Source organism: Stegodyphus dumicola, chromosome 2 (assembly GCF_044657685.1).
Source record: "Stegodyphus dumicola isolate Sdum_Otavi_A_Nest chromosome 2, ASM4465768v1".
NCBI classification, from domain to species: Eukaryota; Metazoa; Arthropoda; class Arachnida; order Araneae; family Eresidae; genus Stegodyphus; species Stegodyphus dumicola.
In genome coordinates, this window is record NC_140769.1 from 220,286,890 (window position 1) to 220,310,153 (window position 23,264).

Sequence of the window (23,264 nt, forward strand, 5' to 3'; positions counted from 1 at the left end):
TCTGCACCAAGGTCAGCCAGTCGACAGATGACCCGATACATCAGCCGCTCGTTAGCAGGGACGAAGACCCGGGGGGGGAGGGAAACTTCGAACAAGGAATGAAAAACGCCATGCTGAGTTTTTATCTTCCTTATCCCCCCTTAGTTGAGAATCTGCGCTGGGCGTAGCTCGATCTTTGGATGCTGTGCTCCAATTGGTTGAAGATAATGGCCTGTTAGTGGCCTCCAGCCAGCAGGGCAAGTAGTCTGCAGCGTCAGGTCAACGTCGAAAGTTGGTTGTTGTCTGCTGCCAGTACTAGTGGCGCCATTATAGAGTTGGCGGTTGAAGTGAGAGCGGAAGATAATACGAAGGTTTGGTAAAAATACATCGCGCGTGTTCTCGACTTGGATGTTGCATTTAGAGATGCTGCTTTAATAAATCAGTACATTTATTGGTCAGCAGCAAGTGTACCAAAATGGCCAGCGCGGCAAATTTGAGCAAATGTTTCATCGTCTCTCTTCTGGTGTGTTGTTTAACGATATCCTGTTCGGATGCATTGGATCGTGTATGTGAACCGATTCGCATAGACACATGCAAGCATTTAGGCTACAATGTAACAGGAATGCCGAATTTCGTTGGTCACGAACTTCAACAAGATGCCGAATTACAATTGCAAACATTTACACCATTAATTCAGTACGGGTGCTCAGCTCGTTTACGTTTTTTCTTGTGTTCGGTGTATGTTCCTATGTGTACTGAAAAAGTACCTGTACCTATTGGACCATGCCGCTCGTTATGTGAAGATGTTCGTGATAATTGTCAACCTGTACTTCAAGAATTTGGATTTCCTTGGCCGACTGGATTGAACTGTTCGAAGTTTCCTCCACAAAATAACGACAAGCATATGTGCATGGAAGGACCTGCTGATCCTAAAGGATCTGACGCAAGTCCTAGAAATAGGAATAGAAATAGGCGCCCTAGTATCATAAGGAACCATGATACATTCACAGATCAAATGAAAATTCCTATGAATAGAATGTATTATCAGAATTATGGACTATGTAAACATTTACGTTTCTCCGAGTATTATTATTACATTAATCGTACTCAAAGGTGTGCTGCTTTGTGTTCAGCTGATATCAACTTCAGTCCAGATAACAAAATTTTTGCTGATTATTGGCTTGGCATTTGGTCTTGCACATGTTTTATCACTACATTATTTACAATAATTGTTATACTGTTTGATGAATCTCGTGTCCAGTATCCTGAAGGAGCAATTGTTTTTATTAGTGTTTGCTACAATGCCTGCTCAGTCGCATACTTGGTCCGCCTATTAGCTGGCCGTTACGAATCATCCTGCCACATGGATACTCAACATGATGCTGCCATTCTTATACAGGAAGGTTTGGATAATGTAAATTGTACTGTCATATTTGTCATGCTTTTCTTCTTCAGTATGGCTGCAGCTGGATGGTGGGTAATTCTTTGTGTTACATGGTATTTATCTGTATCCTTAAAGTGGAGGCCAGATGTTATTGATCGCTACAGTACATATTATCATCTTTTCGCATGGACCGTACCCTCTTCATTGACAATAGTTGCTCTTGTTACCAGAGTTATTGATGCTGATGAACTTATTGGTAGTTGTTATGTTGGTAACCAAAGTACCCAAAACCTTCTTTTTTATGTTATTGTGCCATCTTCTGCATACTTGCTCATAGGTGTAGTGTTTTTGTCCTTGGGATTGCTTCCAAACAAGTGTCATGCCAAAGAATATTCTCATGTTGTTCCACCAACCATCTCTCCACCAGTTTCTGAAAAAGTGGCTGGTTTATCAGTACGCATATGTATATTTGCTGTGTTGTACGTTGTTCCTGCACTATGTGTGTTAGGATCTGATGTATATGAATATATGAATCGTGACAGTTGGATTGCTGCTGGGTCTTCTGCACGACCCAATGTAGAAATTTTTACTCTGAAAATATTTATGTCTCAAATAATGGGCTTTACTACTAGTTTGTGGACATGGTCCAGTAAAGGACCTAGACGAACTTGGAAAAAACTCGTTCGCACGTTTACCAGACGAAAACAACCTGTGCCATCATATCTTCATGTGCGACCTCAGGTTTTAGTAATGGCAGAAAAATCTAAGAGATCTTTGAGCAAAGCAAACAGTGAAACGGTTGTATAAGCTCACTTCATATAAAGTTATTCATACCAAAGTAATCTCAGAAGAAGATTGTTTTCTCATTTTGTAAAACAGTCTGGATATTATTCTTTACTGTATATGACTGATGTAAACATGGTGTACATATGTAATTGTAAATAAACTCGCACAGTATGAATTTCATGCTGTGATGTATGTAAATATGCATTATTTGGAACAAGTGATAAAAGGGAATACTTAAAGTGATTTCAAAGCAACTGAATCCTTAATTTGCAAGGACATATTTTTAATTAGCATTTTCTGATTCAGGCATGAATTCATTGTAGCTTTTCAAGTCCCACTCATTGCCACAAAATATTTTCATAATTTGACTTTATGTAAATGCTGATATATATTTAACTAGTTATGGGGTGAAAATCAAAAATTATTTTTAGGAGCTAAAATGATTAATTTTGAAATTATTTATAGAAAAATTGATAAAACATACTTAGTTTTGATATGTTGTTTTGAAACTGTCCTGCAGAAGAATGTTTTTGTCCTCTTATAGAGCATTGATGACAGACTGATATTTCTTGTGCAGGTGCAAGTCAAGATTTTAATCAGTTTGTTAAAGCATGCAACTGTAGTCTTCAGATTGTGAGTATCAAAATATACTATTTGTGAATTTATTTGTTGTATGTAATATTAAGGAATTTCCTCAGTTATTCTAAGTCTGTAGCTGCATATTTACGTTAGATTTGTAAGGCAAAATTTATTTATTCTTATTTTTTCCTCTTTTATAAAGATATATAGTGATCAAATTATTAAGTAGGTCATATTTTTGAAATTCTGTTTAGCAATAAGCAGTTAGGCTCTAAATCTCAATTCAGTGTAACAATATTCAAAGTTTTAAGTGCATTTGTTGAACAAAACTGTATTTTCGAAATAGCTTTTAGACAACATGCATTACCTTTTAAAAAGAAATGAAATTATTTGCTTGAAGACAAAAGATTAAGTTTTTAAAATCTGTCATCATGTAAATGTCTGCTTGGTTAAAATGCTTCTAAATATTGGTTATTTTGTTTTAATGGGCATAATTTTGATAGATAGTGAATTTTAGAATTTTAAAAAATTATGATGCATGTTTGTTTTTTAAATGTGTACTTTTTATTATTATTTTAACAAGAAGTTACTACTGATAATATTTTTTTATCATATAAAATGAATAGAGATATATCTTTATTATTAGCACTTGGAGACTTTTAAACAAATTTTATTTCTTTTGGAACAACAAAACTAAATGCTATTTATAAATCTTATGAACTCTCCGTCCTATGATGGCTAACTGTTTGGAAATATTATATGAGCTTTTTTTGTACCATTTGTCACGAAGTGCATAATTTATTTTTTTAGAAATATTAACATACCGGTTTGTGAGTTTCGTGTTTAGATTTTAAAATAATATCTTATAAATGTAATTAAAAATAATTTGAATTGTCTTTATTTTGATGTAAATATTGAGAAATAGGAGACCAGAAAACTTTTTAATACTATTTGTAAGGTGTTCTAAGTTTATTAGCAATTAATTGCATGTGCAAGAGAACTGTGGTTATTTATTCTAATTTCTGTTAGTTTCGTGTAAATAATTATTTTATATTTAAGTGACAGTTAATTGCAATTTTATTTTTTATTTATTTTTTTTTTTTTTTCATTGCAGTAAAACCTTGACTAAATAAATGTTTTGATAAATTGAACAAAGTGCTTTCCACCCTTGAATTATACTAAAAATTTAATTTAACTTTTTGAAAAGTGGAATTTTTTTAATTCATTTGGTAAATCAGAATTATTTTCTTTGAATTTTGTTCTCAATAAACACAAAGATTATCTTCAAAACATTTTTTGGTAAAAGTTTACAATTGGGTGCGCTTTGTTTTTTGACGTCAGGAAGGCACAATTTCGAGATGGCCGCTATACAAAACCAAAATAAAAAGTCAAAGAATTGCACAAACTCTTGTGTCCATATACACTTTGATCTGTTTTCACTTAAAAAAATGGAACTACTTTTACATGCGCCCTCGGGTCGCCAAACATTTTTGGCGAGAAACTCCACGGTGCCATATTGCTATCTAAATTTTTTGTCCACATTAACTTTAAGCCTAAAATATCTCCCAAAACGTGGTTTTCGCACATGCAAAAAACACGTTTTAACTCACAATTTAAGCTAAAAAATCCTAAGCAAAATTTAGATAACAATAACGTAAAGTTTCTAACCAAAAATATTTTAGAAGAATCCAGGTATACAACGATATGTTTTAACTTAAAAAAACATTACAAATTGCACAATCTAGGCAACGAACGAATCTATGAACTACCCACACCTCGTTTTAATAAATTAACATAATAATAAATTTCAAAGAATCCCCATTTTACACAGCATCCTGTTTAAACTTTAAAATAATCTACGAATTGCGCACAAATCAACAAAATAAACTAAAATTACAAACAATTTAAAAAACAATAAAAATGGAAATTCATAATAAAAAAACTGAACATAACATTCTACAAGATAAAAGCAGTAAAATAAAATGCACTTACCATAATATATTCATTAATAAAATTTCGCCGGTCACACAGTCTGTGAACAAAAGTGCCACGATTTTACTATATCACATCTCTTTTTGCGATTCAAAATTTCGAAACTTTACTACACGAAAACCACAATCCAAATCTTAAACTCTGCTGACAGCCACATATTTTACCAGCAAGCATTTAACTGCAAATCCACACAATAACTATCAGAAACGCCCTTCTTCGTCCTATTTCTCATAGCAGCTCTTCATTTCGGACTCCGTTTTAAAAGTCCTACAAAAATTCCAAAAATACTCTTCAATCCTAATAAACACACCCGTGAGCAAAAGACTCATTAACAACTCCAACATCATACCTTTTAATACTAAATTTACTTTCCACACAATCTAAAATACACAACTGAAATCTTGGCACCACGTCTCTCATTGCAACATAGGCCATGTCAAAACGCGCATGACAGGAACCAACAAGCAATTAAACTACTGCAGCAAAAGAGTTAAATTTCAACGTCAAAAGGGTTGCCATACAAACGGCATCATCCCCAAAACCACCGATCGAGCCAAAAACCAGCGCAGAACATATATCGTCACATTTGGTGATCTTAGGGCAAATATAAGAGTAGAGCCAAAAAAAATCCCAGAATTGCACAAACTAGGCATTGTTTACTGCCTTAAATTTGTTCATGTACACATCAATCTATTTTCATTTAAAAAAAAAATCAGGAAGCTAAAACAAAGTTAAAACTATCATGGTAACCAGAAATGAGGTTTCATTGCCAAAATTTTTTAAAAATTTATCGTTAATCGAAGGGCCATCCAATTTGACACTAGAGCCCATTTTTTAGACTACTTGAATGTATTATCTGTAATTATGTAGGTCATTTACTCATAAATTTCAAAACTGCATTTATAATGTCTGTTTATTAGAACAGTGCCAGCTATGTTTTTATTTTAAATAAAATGAAACAGAACTCCTCCACAGTTTCATTCTATGTTTAAAAAACTATATTTTGTTTTACAAAATCTGAAATTAATAGGTAATTTTTTTTTCTTTTACATTTAAACTGAACTACTTCATACTGAAAGAGAACTATCAAGTGCAAATGACACATTTTGCTAACCTTCATTGCTGTTAAAACTTATTTCCTTATAAATATTCGGTTTTTAGATCATCATTGCTTTTATGTAGCACTTTGCAAATGTAAATAACATAAAAACATTTTTTTAAATAATTCTTTGATATTCCGTATGTGTAAAAACAATATTCCATTACTAAATGCACCTGTTATTGTTTTGCCTTGCTTAGTTAAAAATATTTATAATTGCATCTGGTGTGAAATATTTTTAGGCATTAAGCTGAAATTCTTGAGTTTTTTTCCCTCTCCTTATCTCATCTTCATCAGTTTTCATTTTCTAAAACTGTTGAATTGTGCTGTTAATATTTAAATGGTGGGAATGATATAAATTGTATATGTATATGTAGATAATATTCTTTTGTATGTAATACCTCATTATTGTGTAAAAGTTCCTATTTTAGAGTTTTTAATAATTAACAGTGTTGCTTGTATCCAAATTAATTATTTTTTTTTTTGCCAGTTAATTTTTAATATTATGCTTTTCATTCTGATTGTCCATTTGCAATATTGTTAAGTGAATATAAATGAGGAAACATTGTGGCAAAGCAAATATTGGTGAGGCAGAATATACCAAGGGAAATTGCCTTATATTTATACTACACATTGAGAAAAGGAATCAGCTCGTTTTATAGAACCCAGGGCTTCCTACCAGTGTTTTGTCGCTTTAGGCAGTCGGTTAATTGGGGGAAAGTGCAGAATCACCGACTGCTTCGCTCATTTCTCAAAATCGCCAATTTGAAAATAACGAGTAAAAGAATTGAACAAGCTCGGTATCCATGTATACATTGATCTATTTTAATTTTAAAAAGCATCAGAGAATTGCACAAACTTGGCATTGCACACTCTCTTGACTTCGGCCATGTACACATCGATGTGCGCGATTTTGCATTAACTTGAAAATAACAAGTCAAAGAATTGCACAAACTCGGTATCCATGTACACATCCACTTATTTTCACTTAAAAAATAATCAGAGAATTGCACAAACTTGACATTGTGCACACCCTTGACATTGCCCATGTACACATCGATATGCGCCATATAAGTGGGTGATAATGCACTTTAGCCATTACAGTTTGTTCAGTAAAAAATAATTACGTGAAGTCTCCAATGTTCTGGTTTTAATTTGTCTGAATTTAGGTGATGTCTTTGAAATGCAGATTAAAAATAAATGCTGTAATGAAAAGTTTAATGATATTTTTATTAAAAAGCTCTATAGCAACAGCAACATTAGCATGTCTTAAATGAAACTTAAAATTCCATTCTTGCCTTGGAGATTTTCAGCAAATAATCAAATGTTGACATGAAGGAAAAGCGTATAGAGAAAGTCTAGTTTTATTGTACCATTTAATATAATTTTTTATTAAAGTCCAGACTGTATTCAATTAATTATGGATATGATACAAAGAAAGAGAACTAACTGTATGCTGTAACCTAACTATTAAAGTGTCCGAATGTGCAGTGAATAATGTATCATTGGAGAAGTTGATGTGTTTTATCACCAAAATCTGCTGTTGTAAATACATTGGACTGAATGAGTTGTTAAAAATGCCAGCTTACTTGCGGCAGTTTTGAGATTAAGCAAATATTTCTTCCCAGATACGCTGTATGTGTGTCATGCGTAAATTTTTACCCACTGTTGTGCATAACTGCAATGCGAGCTGAGCTTAGTGACGAATGTCAAAACGTTAAACAAAAGAGATTAAGAATTTGGATGTTTCAGTCCAATAACTGAGCATTCCAGATTATTTACTTATCATGAGTGGCAAAAATGAAGTTGAGAAAAACCTGTGATCTGAAGATAATGTACAGTATTCTGAAAATTATGTAATTGATTTTGTCGTTGACAAATCAGTTTTAAAAGGTGAAATTTTCAAAAGTTTATCCAGTGTTTTTTTCAATTAAAAAATTTTTTTTGCTGGTAATTTGTTAAAAAAGTGTTAGAATGGTCTTATATTATCTACCTCAAGCTATTTGATAGGGTGCTAAGGAAAGCTATTAACAGCAAGTGCAAGAGCTGATGTGGATTTTGACTGACTGTTATTAGAAGCAAAAGCGTACTGTATAAAATAATTTTTAATACTGTATTATTAAATTTTTCTAACAGATTTCTCAGATTGTATGATAAAAAAAAATCTGAAAGAATTCAGATTTTAATTAGGTTTTTTATGTGCTTTTCCTGAGTTTGTAGTCTACAAATCTGCTGTTGCACTCGCTCTTCTAGCTGAATTATTAAGTACCATTTTCTTTGCACTTACACCATATGCGGTTCAACAGCAAAATTTTAAAAGTAGCATATGTTCCCACTGCAGTGTTAATTGTTGGCGTATTTTTTTTTTTTTTTTTTCCCAGTCTTTTTTCGAATCATTGTATCTATGTTCAGTTTTCTTAGTAAGATGGCTTGCATAACTTTTTTTGCCTTTTTGTTATTAATGTTTTATGTAGTAATAACTTATTAAAGAACACATTCTTTGCACATGTTCTTTTTTCTTCTATAATTAAAAAGAACTACTGTGCACTTAACACCAGATAAAATTCAATTCAACAGTGAAATAGCAAAATATTTAAAAACGGTGTATCTTTAGAATTTCCAACCGACAGTCTAGCATGCTGGAGACAGTGTTGCCACTGCTTTCTTTCAAATCATTTTGTTAATCAAAAATACATTTAAATATTTTTTATTTGAATTTTTAATTTATGATATATAAAATTAAAAATTCAGGCTTCCAGGTCACATGTTCAGGTGGAAGACAACATTATTCAAAATTTAATAGTTCTAGGTACCCAGGGGCGTAGCTAGAAGGGGGGCATTTGTCCCCAGGTGCAGAATCCAAGGGGCGCCAAACTGATGTTACGACATTTTAGAATTAAATGTTTTCCATCCTTGGCAAGCAGTAGGGGGCGCAAAATCTTCATTTGTCCGTTGGGCGCTGAAAACCCTAGCTACGACTCTGTAGGTACCATTGTTTTTACACGGTGCAAAGAACGTACATACATACATGCAGATTCTCCATTATTGGATTTCTTTAAAGATAATCCAGGGTGATGTAGTTATTTGATGGCAACAATTTAAAAAGAAATTTGACGTTTGTAGTGGACAATACAAAATCCCGTTTCAGGTGTATGGTGTATTTAATTATGGCAAAGCACACTAGGGCTATCTGCCTAAGGGGAGGGATGCCTTCGTGGAGGAATTTCTAAGGGAAACTGGCTTGTATACACGTTACACATGAGGAAAACCACGAAAACGCCCATGCAGCCAGCCCGTTCGCGGGATTCGAACCTCGGACCGAACTACCAGTGTTCAGCGACTTTACCGCTCGGCCGCTGGTGGGCCCCCCGTTTCAGGACATAGCACATTTGGGCTAATTTCATGCCATATGTATACATCATTGTTGCCATGTTTCATGTATTTAAAATGAATTTTAAAGGCAGAATTATTAATTTTTCTGTAGATTTTACTTTATCCTAAAAATAAGTATTTAGAATTTGCTAATTTCACCATGATGCAAATTTGATGGGCCACCAGTAGAATGAAATAACCTGTATTGATTCTTGGTGTGTAGAGTGTGGTCTTATTTTTTCCAAAACTTGTAAATTTTAAATGTTGCTGTAGTAAACCTTGGTAAAAAATTCTGTATTAATCTATCATATTTTAAAATTATTTTCTACAACCTTTTTTATTTTTTAAATATAAAATGTGACCATCAGTACTGTGATAGTAACCTGTATTTAACAAGCCCTTTTTTTAATGACATCATATTGAATTTTTATTTACTATTTAAGGGGAAAATTACAGTCTTGATATGTAGTAATAGTGCCTTATATCAAACAACTTATTAATATTTCAATATTTGCTGTATTATTACTACAAAGTTGTAAATTACTTTTTTATGTCTACAATTATTAATTTGTATTTCATTCCTTTTATTGCTTCTGTCAAAGTAAATCATGTATGTATTTATTGTTGTTTGTTCTGTATTATATATATGTCTTTACAGATGAATAAATTTCATGTTAAAAATTTTAACATTGTGTGATTCATATTTAAATTTATTTAATTTATTTAATATTTTTCCTGCATTGTTTTTCATAATCATGATCTAAAATTCTGAAAAGAACTGCATATAATCAAAATATGTGTAAAAAATCAAATTATTGATAGTTTTTTTTAAATAATGAAATAGTTTTAATTTTTACAATTTGTTGATAATTGCAGATACATTTATTAGAGATAATAGCCCACCCCCATAATAGCTAGTTTCAGAGAGCTGGGCACCTCAATGTAAACAGGGATAAGCTGGTATACTGCAAGTCAAAAATGTATTTAATATTTTCAAATTCCAAATGATCATAGCATAGCCTGAAATCTGCTTATTAACCCAGTGTTTAGTAATTAAGGTGTCTACCATTTGAGGTGTGTTGCAAAACTTTAAATTAAAAAATACATTTTGATTTTTTTTCATTTGTTTTCAGCGTTAGAACTTATAAGAATAGATATTTTGTGTCATGAAAATAAGGAAACTGCATCGTTAAGACAATTTTCATTAAAAAATTCTCAAGAAGTCATAAAGTGTGAATTTTGACTTAATAAAATGCATTAAATTCATCAGTGCCTCCAGTTAATTCTGTCACTGAAAAATGTTTGGAATCACTGCATTAATCTACAATAAGTCATGTATGAATTTAACAAAATAATTATTATAATAAAGTTTGGAATGCCTTTATAAGTAATATACTAGAAGTAAAATTCTGTGGTACCCACCATTAATACTTTAACAATAGAATATGCCATTTGGCATAGAACAGAAACTTACATAATCCACTACCAGATTCCAGCTGGTATTGTATGTGAAATCTTAATTATTTCTCTATGTTAACACTGAAGGTGCTCTGGCTTTCATAAAAATATGCATATTCTGATTTTAAATCAGTATCTGATTTAATTTAGTAGTTATAATAGTTAAAAAAATAATCTTTCCAAATTTCAGAAAATGTTACTCTTTACGTTAGATGCCAGTTGGTATTTCTATAGATAATGCAAGTTTTATTTAAGATGCTAGTTAACATGTCTCATCATTAAAGTATTGAAATACATGGCTGGCATCACATCAGTTCTAAATCATTTTTATAGTACTGCTTGCCACAATGAATGGCTTGCCACAATAAATAAAATCATCTGGTTCCATTGGCTTGAAAGGAGATGGAAGACAGGGTCTGTTCCATACATAGGCAGCTATCTAATTTGTTCTCGCAAACAACAACTAAATGAAAGTTTATTGTGCTTAGAATTTACGTTTAATTTATATGGGGCACGAACCATAATGATTGCTTAGAGAAGCCGCAGTTGATAGACACCGGGGCATCGGCATTTTTTGGAAAAGCAAGTAGCGAATACAGTACTGTTCAGGAAGACAATCAAGTTTGGGATATACTTTTTTGGGTAAGTATTCATTTCTTAATGGGAAGTTGGTTTATGTGATTCTCGAGGGTTACCTGCCTAAGGGAAGGGATGTCTTTGCGAAGGGCTTTCTAAGGGAAACTATCTTGTACAGTCAAAAGTCGTTAATTCGGACACCCATAATTCGGAATGATCTATAATCCGGACATAAAAAACTAAAAACTTTCTGCGCATGCGCCGCGTTGACACATGCGCAGAGGCGTTCACGCGTGCGCGTAAGACCTTTTACGACTGCGCATATGAGTGTGCGCAAGTGCAGAATACGTTTTCGCGTGCGCATTTTATGTATAATGGACGTATAAGCTAAAATTATCTAATTATCTATTTCAGTTAATGTTGATGATTGCGTTGTTCCTTAATTTTCGAATTGCATCCGGCTTATTATTTTTTGCAGACTTTAAGAGCAATTTTATAAAAGTAAGCTTAAACTTTCGATTATATCAAATAGAATTTCCGATATATATTTGTTAATATGTAAAGGATCTAAAGCGAAAGTGTGTTTTGAAATCCGAAATCTGTTTATCAATTTCACGCTGCTCGGCGGCGGGCGCGTAACGAATTGGAAGTTGATTTGTCAGCACTATCCTTATCTTCAGCGCAGATGTTTTTATTTTATTTGGCTTATAATTCCTTACCAAATGTAGTATTTCATCTCGATATGCTCCGTCTTTGATATGATTTAAAACAAGTTCCTCGTCATTATAATTCGCTTCCGATAGCGAAGAAAAGTGACAGAGGTTATTGAAAACAAAAAAATTTCGATTGACAAATTAGTCGGTGTTCTTGACACAGCAATTATAGGACTTGAACGGCGGAACTTTGTAACTGAACAAGAAATTATGTCTGTTTAATAGAATTAAAGAGAAAGTATTGTCACATGAAACGAAGCAAAACTTAATAAATGTTTAACTTAAAGAAATAACTTTAAATAATAAATAATAAATAAAACTTAAAGAAATGTTTAATAAAGTAAACAAATAAATATTAAGCTTTTTCTTTTTGCAAATTTTTATACCCTTTAGATCATAATTGTTCTTTATTTCATGAATTACGGTTTCATATTTTTAATTTTAGAATTTCTGCATGCCATCCTACGAGATTTAAACTGATGATCTATAATCCGGAAAAATCGATAATCCGGAATCGCCGAAGTCCCGACGAGTCCGGATTAGCGACTTTTGACTGTATACATGTTACATATAGGGAAAACAAACATGCAGCCAGTCCATTCGTGGGATTTAAACCTCGGCCTGAACTACAAGTGTTCAGCAACTTTACCGCTGGTGAGCTCTCTTGATGGAAGGTAGGAGCCTTTCGATTTACCACCTTGCATCCTGTCTCGTATAACCAGTGGGCAGGAAATATGCAGAATACAAAGACTGATTTCTAATCAGTGCATGTCTTTCCTAACATAGCAAAAAAATTTTTTTAAATCTTCAGCTATTACATATCGAGGATTAGATGCACTATGATAACATTAAAAATACTTATTATTGAACTGTTGTGTCTAAATTAGGCTGTTTTTAACTAGTTAAAGTTCTATTAAAAGTATTTAGTGTTATCTTACTTGTAACTAAATATTAACTCTTTGTTTACAAATCCAGATAAAAAATCCATTGTTATCTCTAGAGCTGCAATTCTCAAAATAGGGAGCACTACCACTGCACTGAAACGCTGGGCAGTCTAAAGAGGGGAAGAAAAAATGGTGTTTTATATAGCAGCATTAAGTCTTTTCTCCACTTACTCTCTTAGAAAATGTCATTCATAAGCTGATATCTGTTTTTGTAACATGATCGGTTTATTGTCTTCATTTATCATTTAATTTCCTCAGAGCTGGTCAAACAAACAATGAGCCCAAGAGCAAAGTCTTATAAACCAAAAGGAACTGAGTCCATGAGCAGCTGAACAGTAAACTGCTGAACCCCAGTAGTTTGAATAAGTCCTAAATCTCTGCAAAATGGTCAGACTGCCCTCAATATGTAATGTGGAAACAGTTTCCTTTAAAAAGTTCTCCACAAAGTCAGTCTTCACTTGGGCAGATAGCTCTCAAGCCATTATATTCTAAATAATACAGTTCCAACAAAAAGCATTGATTTTCCATTCATTTTTGAATTCATTATCATAACTGTACAGAAGGGACAGTGCCTTTAATTACTTTCAAGTACTGTAATTTAAAATGCAGATTTACTTACAGTTTAACTGTAAGTCTGAAGCCTCTAAGATTGTTAGAAGTATTAAAATTTGTTGTTGAAAAATATGACAACATGACATCAAGTTTAATAATATTCTAAAAAAAAAAAAACCCCGCTGAAAAAGCTTTTATAATCATTTTATATGTACAGTATGGTTATAATGTTCAGTGTTAAAAATTTTGGGTTCCCAGGGTGAAGTGACCATTCAGTTTTTTCTAAAACTGGGTGGTATACAAAAATACTTTCACAACCTTTGGTCTAGAGAATATTTGTAGGTTGGGGGGGGGACCTTTTTATATGTAAAATATGCAGCTTACCAAATGTACTTTTTGGTTTTTGTGAATAGTTAATCTTAACTTCTATCATACCAGGTTTCCAACTAGCAAATTAAATTCTATCATACCAGGTTTCCAACTAGTTTGCAGATAAAAATCTTTCTAAAAGCAAAATATGAATGAAATTCACTAAAAAAAATCCTATTTTTTTTTTTTTTTTTAATGAGCTGAAACTTTGGAAAATCAACTACACTGGCACCATTAATTGGCTCTGGGCAGTTGCTGAATGTGTTGTACCAGAAACACAGAAGGACTTTAATTTTCTTACATTTGTTCCTTTTTTACACAGTTATATACTTTAAAGCAGTGTTTCTTAACCTTTCTAGCGAGTCGCACCCCATTGAATCTGAAAATATATTTCCGCACCCCATTGAAAAATGTGTTTTAATTTTTTTTAGTCTAGAAAAATACATTTTTTGCGAAACTTATTGTTTATTGAAAAACATTGTACATTTTATATAAATACAAAACAATATTTTTATTAAATGACTAGTCTGTTGTTGTTTGTTCATTATTATACTGGCGAAGCGAGGTTCCTTTTTTGAAAGACATACGCGTAAGTCATCACTTGCATTTAAGCGATTTCTCGCTTTAGTTTTTATATGCAAAAGCGATGAAAATCCCATTTTGCACAAGTAGGTGGTATCAAAGGGTAAGAGTAACTGCAGTACTCCGTTCACCAACTCTGGATAACGTTGTAACTGTGAACACCAGAAGTGTTGCAATTCTAATTGTTCGAATTCCATTTGAGCATGTCCACTTACTCGCATTTCAATAAGTTGATCTTTTTTCAGATCACCACCATCCATCAAATTTAAGTCAAATAGAAATGGATCCAGTATCCATCTCTGAGTTTTGGTAATATTTTCGGTAGAAAAATATCCATAGAATGATTCCCTCAATCGTCTCAAACGTATTGCAATGTCGAGTATAATTGTATTCTTTTCATTTTTCGCAATAACAGAATCAAGCAAGGGAAAGTTTGCAAAATTCCTCTTTTCTACTTGAAGTATCCAAATTTCTAATTTTGCGATAAATGAAGATAATTTTTCACTAGATATTATTATATTTATACCAAATCCTTGCATTGATAGATTCAATTCATTTAAATGGCTAAACATGTCTGCTAAGTAGGCCAGCCTCAGCATTGCATCATTACTCTCAAAATCTTTTGCTAAATAACAGTTTTGAATTGAATAATAAGTAATTGAATAATTTCCTTACGCAATTCAAAAACTCTGTTAAACATGCGACCCTTAGATAACCATCGTATTTCGGTGTGATATAGGAGCAAGGTATGATCAGCACCGATTTCTTCGCAAAATGCACGAAAAATGTGATGATTAAGCGCTCGCCCTCGGATGTATTTTACTACATTTACTGCTGTAGTTAGATGTTGTTTTAAACTTTCTGGCAATGCTTTCGACGCAAGTGCATGACGATGCAACATGCAATGCGTTATTATAACTTCCGATAATTCTCTTTTAATGTGTGAAAAAAATCCTGAATTTTTGCCTAACATTGCTGGGGCTTCATCAGTGCATATTGAGCCAATCACATTGATTGATAATTGATATTTAGTAAAAAAACTTTGATGCGATTGAAAACATCAATTCCTCTCGTATTCACTTCCAGTGGCTCACAAAATAGAAATTCTTCTATCACCTCTTTTTCCTTCACATGCCTGACAAATACCAAAAGTTGGCTACAATTATCAACATCAGTTGACTCATCCAGGTGCATGCTTATTTTTAGTGGACTGATTTTTATGTCTTCAATTACTTGCATTAAAATATCTTCACTGAGCGATCGTATAATATCATTCGATAATGGAATCTATTGGATTTTTTTTACGTGCTTCCGAATCTAAAACTGTTTTAGCAATAATTAAAGCAGAAGGTTTAATCAACTCTTCAGCGATCGTGTGAGGTCTCTTTTTTTTTTTTTTTTTTTTTTCACATAAATATACCACTTGATATGACACTTCTAATAATGGTTTTTGAATTGCTGGTCTGCCCAGTTTTAGGATAGTTCCACTGGTATCAAACCAAGCCTTCTTTGCCTTCAAAGCTGTTCATGCTATGCACTTTTTCGCCACCATGCAGATTGTTGAAATGCTCTAATAACTTTGATGGTTTGAGACTGCTGTTTGAAAATATCTTGGAACACAAGATGCATTTCGGTCGTTGCATGCCATCCTTTTCGGTTGTGGTGGTAAATCCATAACCGAGATACTTATCATTCTGTTGTCATTTTCTTGACATAGTGGGGTTCAATATAGTCGATTTAATTATTTAGAAATAATGTAATATAAAATATATAATTTTCTTACGTTTGTAATATCATTGAATCCTATTCGGCTTGAACGGGCAATTAAGAATATATTAGTCTCAAGAGGTTTCTGGACAAGTCAGAATACACAATACACATGTCGCAGACACAATAGTTGACTCGACTTAGCCTAACACAGGCACAGTAGATGCAGATACATATCTGTGAATCCGTAGATTCCATTGGAGTAGCACATATTGAACTTAGCGCATGCGCAAGCTGGGATAACGTTCTCTGCTTGTATTCCCACATTTTTGTTCTTTTCTCCATCACCTAGCTGCCTGTTCGCGTTCGTTTGTAGCGTTTCATGCCTTTTCGTAGCGTAGTGTATACGCCCATCGGCACCGGCTCTTTCCTGTGTCTTTTGCCGATAAGTGAGCTAGGTGCTACCAATTTTTATGAGCTTCAATATTGGGGACACTATTGCAGATTACAAATATTTTGTTATAAGAAATTTAATAAATGATATTTAATAATTTTTAGGCTAGGTAGGGGCTTCTCCTGCACCCCCAAAAATACATTCCCGCACCACGAAGGGTGCGGGCACCCCCGGTTGAGAACCACTGCTTTAAAGGGTAACTGTATGAGAATCAAACCAAGGTAATGATGAGTCATTGCCAGTCATATATTATGTTGGGTATTAGGTTTTCTGGAACAGGAATCTAGGAAAAAACTGTAGCTATCAAAACAAATACTAAATAAAAATTAAACAATACTAAATAAATGAAACTGTCATCTGATATTAATTTAAAAAAATAGTTAAATAAATTCTACTGTAAGAAAGAGTATCACCTGTTCTTTACAAGTCTTAACAATGGACAAGCCTTAGCATCTGCATTGTGTTATTAATTCCCATCTAATAAAAGGATGGGGATTTCACTTTTTTCCTTATGTACTATAAATGAAAACCTAGAAGGCTTTCTTGCTTGGGCAGATGACCAGTGAATGATTTGTAAATTAATTGATCTTTACATTAAAATATTGGATTATTTATTATAGCAAAGTACTGGCTTCCTGCCTGAAGTGCTTATGGCAGAAATTTGTTTTTGTTTTTGTTTGTAATTCGTTTCAAGGAAGTTTATGCAAATGTCTTTCTAATGTAAAAGGCTTTCTTGCTTGGGCAGATGACCAGTGAATAATTTGTAAATTAATTGATCTTTATGTTAAAAATAACAGATTATTTACTATAGGAAAGTACTGGCTTCCTGCCTCAGAAGTACTTATATGAGAAATTTGTTTATGTTCACATTCCATTTAAGAAAGTTTTTGGAGATGTCACTGAATTGCTAGGAATATTGTCTGTGGTGAACTACTGTGGCCACTGGTAAGCCAAAAACTTTAAGTAAAAGGTACAAATTTATTTTATTATTACTCTCATAATAATGTGGCTATACATGAAACTCAAAAAATGCTTTCACAGAAAATATCATGCATGGGTTTGCTTTCAGATGCTTAATGAATATCATAAACAGATAATACACTTCAAAATTCAAACTTAATTATTTTTTGAGCATGAGTTAAAGCATGTTATATGACTAATAAATACACTCATGTACAAAATTAAGAGAATTTGTGCATTGAATTTCTGAAAAATTAATTAGGTTTTAATGAAATTTGGAATGAATATCCATTTGTAACAGCAAGAGATGCACAAAAAAAAAAAAAAAAAAAAAAAAAAACTGACAGTTCTATATATCCCACTGTATTGGACCGATTGACAAAATTTAATTTGCGTTTTTCATGTCTCGAAAGCACGACTTGGGATGTATATTATATTTACATAAAGCATTATTCTAACATTGCTATCTGGAGACTAAATCGGACTTTTTCTGAAATGACTTACCCATTTTTTTTTTTTCCATATTTCGATTCTAAGACTCAAATTATCCTAAAGTGGCAAGTTTTGTAAAAATCGCACTAGTAGTTTTTAGAAATAGCTCTCAAAAGTTTAGTGTCTCAGCAGAGTCGTAGCTAGGGTTTTCAGCGCCCAGGGACAACTGAAGATTTCGCGCCCCCTACTGCTTGCCAAGGATGGAAAACATTTAATTTTAAAATGTTGTAACATCAGTTTGGCGCCCCTTGGATTCTGCGCCCGGGGACAGATGCCCCCCTCTAGCTATGCCCCTGACTTTCACAATAATTTATAATCGGATTTTCGTACTTTTTTTGCTTAAAATAACTAATCTATTAATTGATTTACTCACGCGAAAAAATATTTTCTTTTCCTTTAAAGTTTAAAGAAATTTAAAACGATATTCGTTTTATGTACTCTTGATAAACTTGACCTTCGAACTTCGCGAGCTTTGGCGACAGATATTTCGCGCATACGCAGCTGTTTCTCTCTACGTTGGGACGGAGCCATTCCTGTTGCAGAGAAGTTTTTTTTTTAAATTTTAACAATACATATTTTTTATTCTAACCTCTATGTATGGTATTTGGCAACATTACTTAGAGACAACTAACGACTAAGAGACAGATGGGCACAGAGTTGTAACTAGGGTTTTCAGCGCCCAGGGACAACTAAAGATTTCGCGCCCCCTACTGCTTGCCAAGGATGGAAAACATATAATTCTAAAATGTCGTAACATCAGTTTGTCGCCCCTTGGATTCTGCGCCTGGGTACAGATGCCCCCCTCTAGCTACGCCCCTGTGTCTCAGTGTTAATTGAATTTGCTGTATATTTATACATATCTCTTTTTTATTAATTTTTTTCACAACTGGAAGTTTAGGTTCCATCTAAATAAAATTTGCAGATATTTTCTGATTTATTTTTTAAATTAGTATTTTTATAAATTTTTCGAAAAAAATTGAATTACAATCTATAAAATTTTTGCCATCACCTTAAACTAGATGTATTTCTAATTATACTTACAAAAAATTAGAGTTTTTTTCAAAATTTCCCAAGATATACCTGAATTTATATATTTGGCGCATTTTGAACTTTGCCATATTTGTTATAAGCGATAATAACGCCAAATGCGGTTTACGCATTTTGTTAAAATTATTAGAAAGAAGAATGAGCAATGCACCGCTTTGCACATTGAAACGAAAAGGAAAATACTAGATTACCAAAATTAAGAATTTCGCCAAGTGAATTATTCTTGGCGCAAACTAAGAAAGTTCGTCAAGATAAATTTTTAAGTTTCTCACCAAATTTTACAAAATTCAATATTTAGGCATAACTTGAGCCGTAGAATCGAAATTATGAAAAAAAATGGTTAAGTCAATTCAGAAAAAGTCCGATTTTTGTCACATGTTAGAACAATATTGCATCTAAATCTAATATATATCCTAAGTCGCGCTTTCGAGACATGAAAAACGCAAATTAAATTTCGTCAATCGGCCCAGTAGAACGGAAGATGTAGAAATGTACCTTCTTTTTTTTAAGTCCAAGGGGCGTTAGCCCAGAAGGGCTATTTGTCTTAAAACGGCATTTTGTGCCGTTTCGCTTTTCAAATTGTTGCCACCAAATATCGTCCTGTATTATATTTAAAGAAATTAAGTAATGAAGAATCTGCATGAATGTATGTATGTATCACACATTATGAAAAAAGAACATTACCTATAGCCATCAAAATTTGAATAACGTAACCCTTCACCTGAACATGGGCCCCTGGAAGCCCGAAATTTGAATTTCCAATTTGTTTTATTATCTATTTCATATTTTCGAAAGCATTTTTGAGTTTTTGATTAAGAAACTTAACGATTTCAAAGCGAGCTATGGCAACACTGTACGGGGGGGGGGAATCGTTTTTATCTGCAGCGTCTGAGACTGTGAATCGGAAATTCTAAAGATATGCTCTTTTAAAATTATTTTGTGATATTGTTGTTGAATTGAATTTAAGTGCGAAGAACATGATATTTAAACGCACTAAACATTTTTAAAATGTTTCAGATTTTAAATTATGTCCAAAGGGGCGTTTTTTTTAACATTTTGTGTGTTACATTTATTTCTTAAATATCGCGTTCTTCGCACTTAAACCATAAAATGTAGTTAAACAGCGATATCGCAAAATAGTTCTGAAATGATTCTAACATTCATGTACCGTTGTTTTATCACAATGCGAGAAATATACATACATTTATGCAGATTTTCCATTATTTAATTTCATCAAATGTAATGCAGGACTCTAATTTTTGGCGGCAACAGTTTAAAAAGTGAAACGGACATTTATAGTAAACCAGCGCAAAATCGCAAAACGAAAACAATAGTTCTTCAGGGACAAAGCCCCTTTGGACTAAAAAAAAAAAAAAAAAAAAAAAAAAAAAAAAAAAAAACTTTAGGCGTAATTATTTTCAGATTTTTTTATTTTATTTTATTTGTTTATTTATTTTGTGCTGAGTGTACTATTCAGGTTTTGGTGTCCTTAGCCGGTGCAAGATTAGCTGAAAGGGAAAATCGAAAAAATTCTGTGCTTTTGAGCGGAATTTTCGTTCCCCCACACAGAAGAGAGAAATGAAGTAGGTTGCAAGTAAATAAGACTCCCCACTTAGCCAAGACCTGACCGCCTTATTCGGGTATTAACTTCTTATCATTTTTTCCGTTCCATCAGATTTTAAATGAAATTACTCGGAATTCAATGTAATTTAAAGAACTAAATACTGAAATAAATTTGAATTGGAAAGACTTGAATTCTAAGAAGATATATAATTAACTAAACAATAACTTTAAATTTTTGGAATAATGTATTTCTTCATGGTTTTAGATAAGTACAATTAATTTACATATGCTCTTAGAATTTAAATGATATTGTAAACTAGTTCGCAGCAATAATCATTATTTTTATTTCTTTGCAATTAAAATTTCTTAATTCATTTTTAAATTTAACTTTATATTTGCTTTATATGAATAGAGAATATTTGTTAAATGTTAATTAACTAAGCATGTTTTATTCCTCGAGTGTTTACCCGCAAATGAAATAGCAATTGTTGCCTTATATTTTTTATTTGCTAAAAACTTGCACATTTCTATAAAAAGTAATTCCGAAAGCATTCATACTTGATTAAATTCTTTAAATGTATTGATTTTTCGTTATTTATCCACTCACAATTTTTTCTTTAAATTAATGATATAGCTTTTATTTTTATATTTTATTTAATTTTTTTAATTGTTGATTATTAATCTATCTATAAATAAAATAGTAACAGTTTTATCTGTTACCATTTTATTTATATTAATTTTTATTCACCTTTATTGACAGTCTACCATAGGGCAACGGTATTTCTAATTTTAGAAATTGAGTTTCGCTAAGCAAATTTTAATTCGCTTCGCTTTTTTAATTCTTTGTACGAAATAAAAAAAATACTATAATCGCGAAAAATTTCGGATATCATACTTCAACGAAAATATCCATTCTGAATGCTCTCGAATCCATTTGAACGATGTTTCTGCGTGATATTGCACCTATGAAAAAAATAAAGAACCCTTTCCTCCCAAATGGATTCAGAAGAGATTTTTCTCATGACGTCTCTACGTACGTACGTACCTATCTCGCATAACTCAAAAACGAATAGCCGTGGAACGTTGAAAATTTGAATATGAGTCTGCTATAACATGTAGTTGTGCACCTCCCTTTTTGGTTGCAATCTGCCGCCCAAACGCATCTATCTATCTAGTACCTATCTTTCCCACTCTATTGCCCGGCTCAGTGAACTCAGTCTTTTTATTCTAATATCTTAGTAAACTGTGCATTTGTTGCTTTAAAAGTGATTAAATTAAGTTATTCTTATGTTCCGGTTAATGTTTTTATGCATTTAGTTAATCCTCTTGAAATAGTTATAGAATTATCAACAATTTAAAAGTTTAAGTGTCGCTCAGCTTAACTAGGTCGCCATTTGTTTACATTGAAACCCTTGTCTTGTGAATTCAGTTGGTGCACCAACTCCAGCGTCTTTTTTTCCCAGTTTGACCAAAAGTTAACCTTTAATTTTGAGGACCGAAAATTTTGCTTCCAGCCCGCTGACCCAATTGCTTGTTTTTGCGTAAAACACTTTAATTTTAATTAAATTTTTTTTTAACTGTTTTTAAAGTTTTTCTGTATTTTACAATTTTGAAAGAAGATTGAGAAGATTTTGAAAGAAGATTGTGTCTTAATTAAGATTGAGTTTTTATGCACTTTTCCTTTGCCGCGAAATGAGACCTGAATTGATTGAATCAGAAATATATCTGTAATGAAATAAGTTTAAATGAAGCGCCGCAAACAAAGTGTATAATTTAACAGGCATACAAGGTTTGTTGCTTAGTTTTAATGTGCCATCGGATTGAAAGTAAAAGTTACAAATTATTTGCTTATTTAATTTTATCAGAAAAAAAATATGTGTTTTGTATTTTATTTTAGAAATAAAAAATATTCTATTTTTTTTTTACTTGTATAATCTCTTTATTAAAATAAGACACAGTTAAAAATTTTGAAAACAAAGCAAAATAAATAAGGAAATAAAAAAAATTCTCATTTATATTTAAAAGAATAGATAATCTGTATTAAAATAACCCGAATATCTGGATAAGCTGTGGTTCTAATTAGTATAAATATCTGCAATAATATTGTATGGCTTTTCGAACAAAATTGAGTTCCACTTCAAAGCTTTGGTTTTAAGTATTATTATCTTTATTCACTTTCTTGCTTGTTTGGACTTAACGCGAGGTAACATTTCTAAAAGAGCAGTAAAACAATAACATTAATTATTTTGTTTTAAGCAATGCCTCCCAAACTTTTTTAAATTGTGACTCTTTCCAAATTTAAGTACTTTCTGATTATCCTCACCCCTCGGTTCAAACATTCGGTAAAATACTTTGGTTTGAGTACTGTCGAGTACACACGCGATAATAGTCAACTCACACAAGTACAGATAAGCTAGTTGGTTAGTATGGGAGGGGGGGTATCAAAAAGTACCTTAACTTAAATATAAAATCCGAAAGTTTTAGAGAGCCGGTAGAATTTTAAAATTATGGTATTTAGTTTAAAAAATAATTGAACTATTTGAGTGATACTCAATTAATGATCTTAATATTATTATTGTAAAAAATTAATTGTTACTGATATGAAACCTGTACTGTGAATAAAAAGTGAACGAGTCCTCTTAACCCTACCTACATA

The 23,264-nt window shown here is 32.3% G+C and overlaps 1 pseudogene; it reads left to right on the forward strand.

Moving 5' to 3' along the window:
- The first annotated feature begins 222 nt into the window (after positions 1 to 222).
- LOC118199795 (frizzled-4 pseudogene) lies at positions 223 to 9,878 on the forward strand (annotated as a pseudogene).
- Positions 9,879 to 23,264: the final 13,386 nt, after the last annotated feature.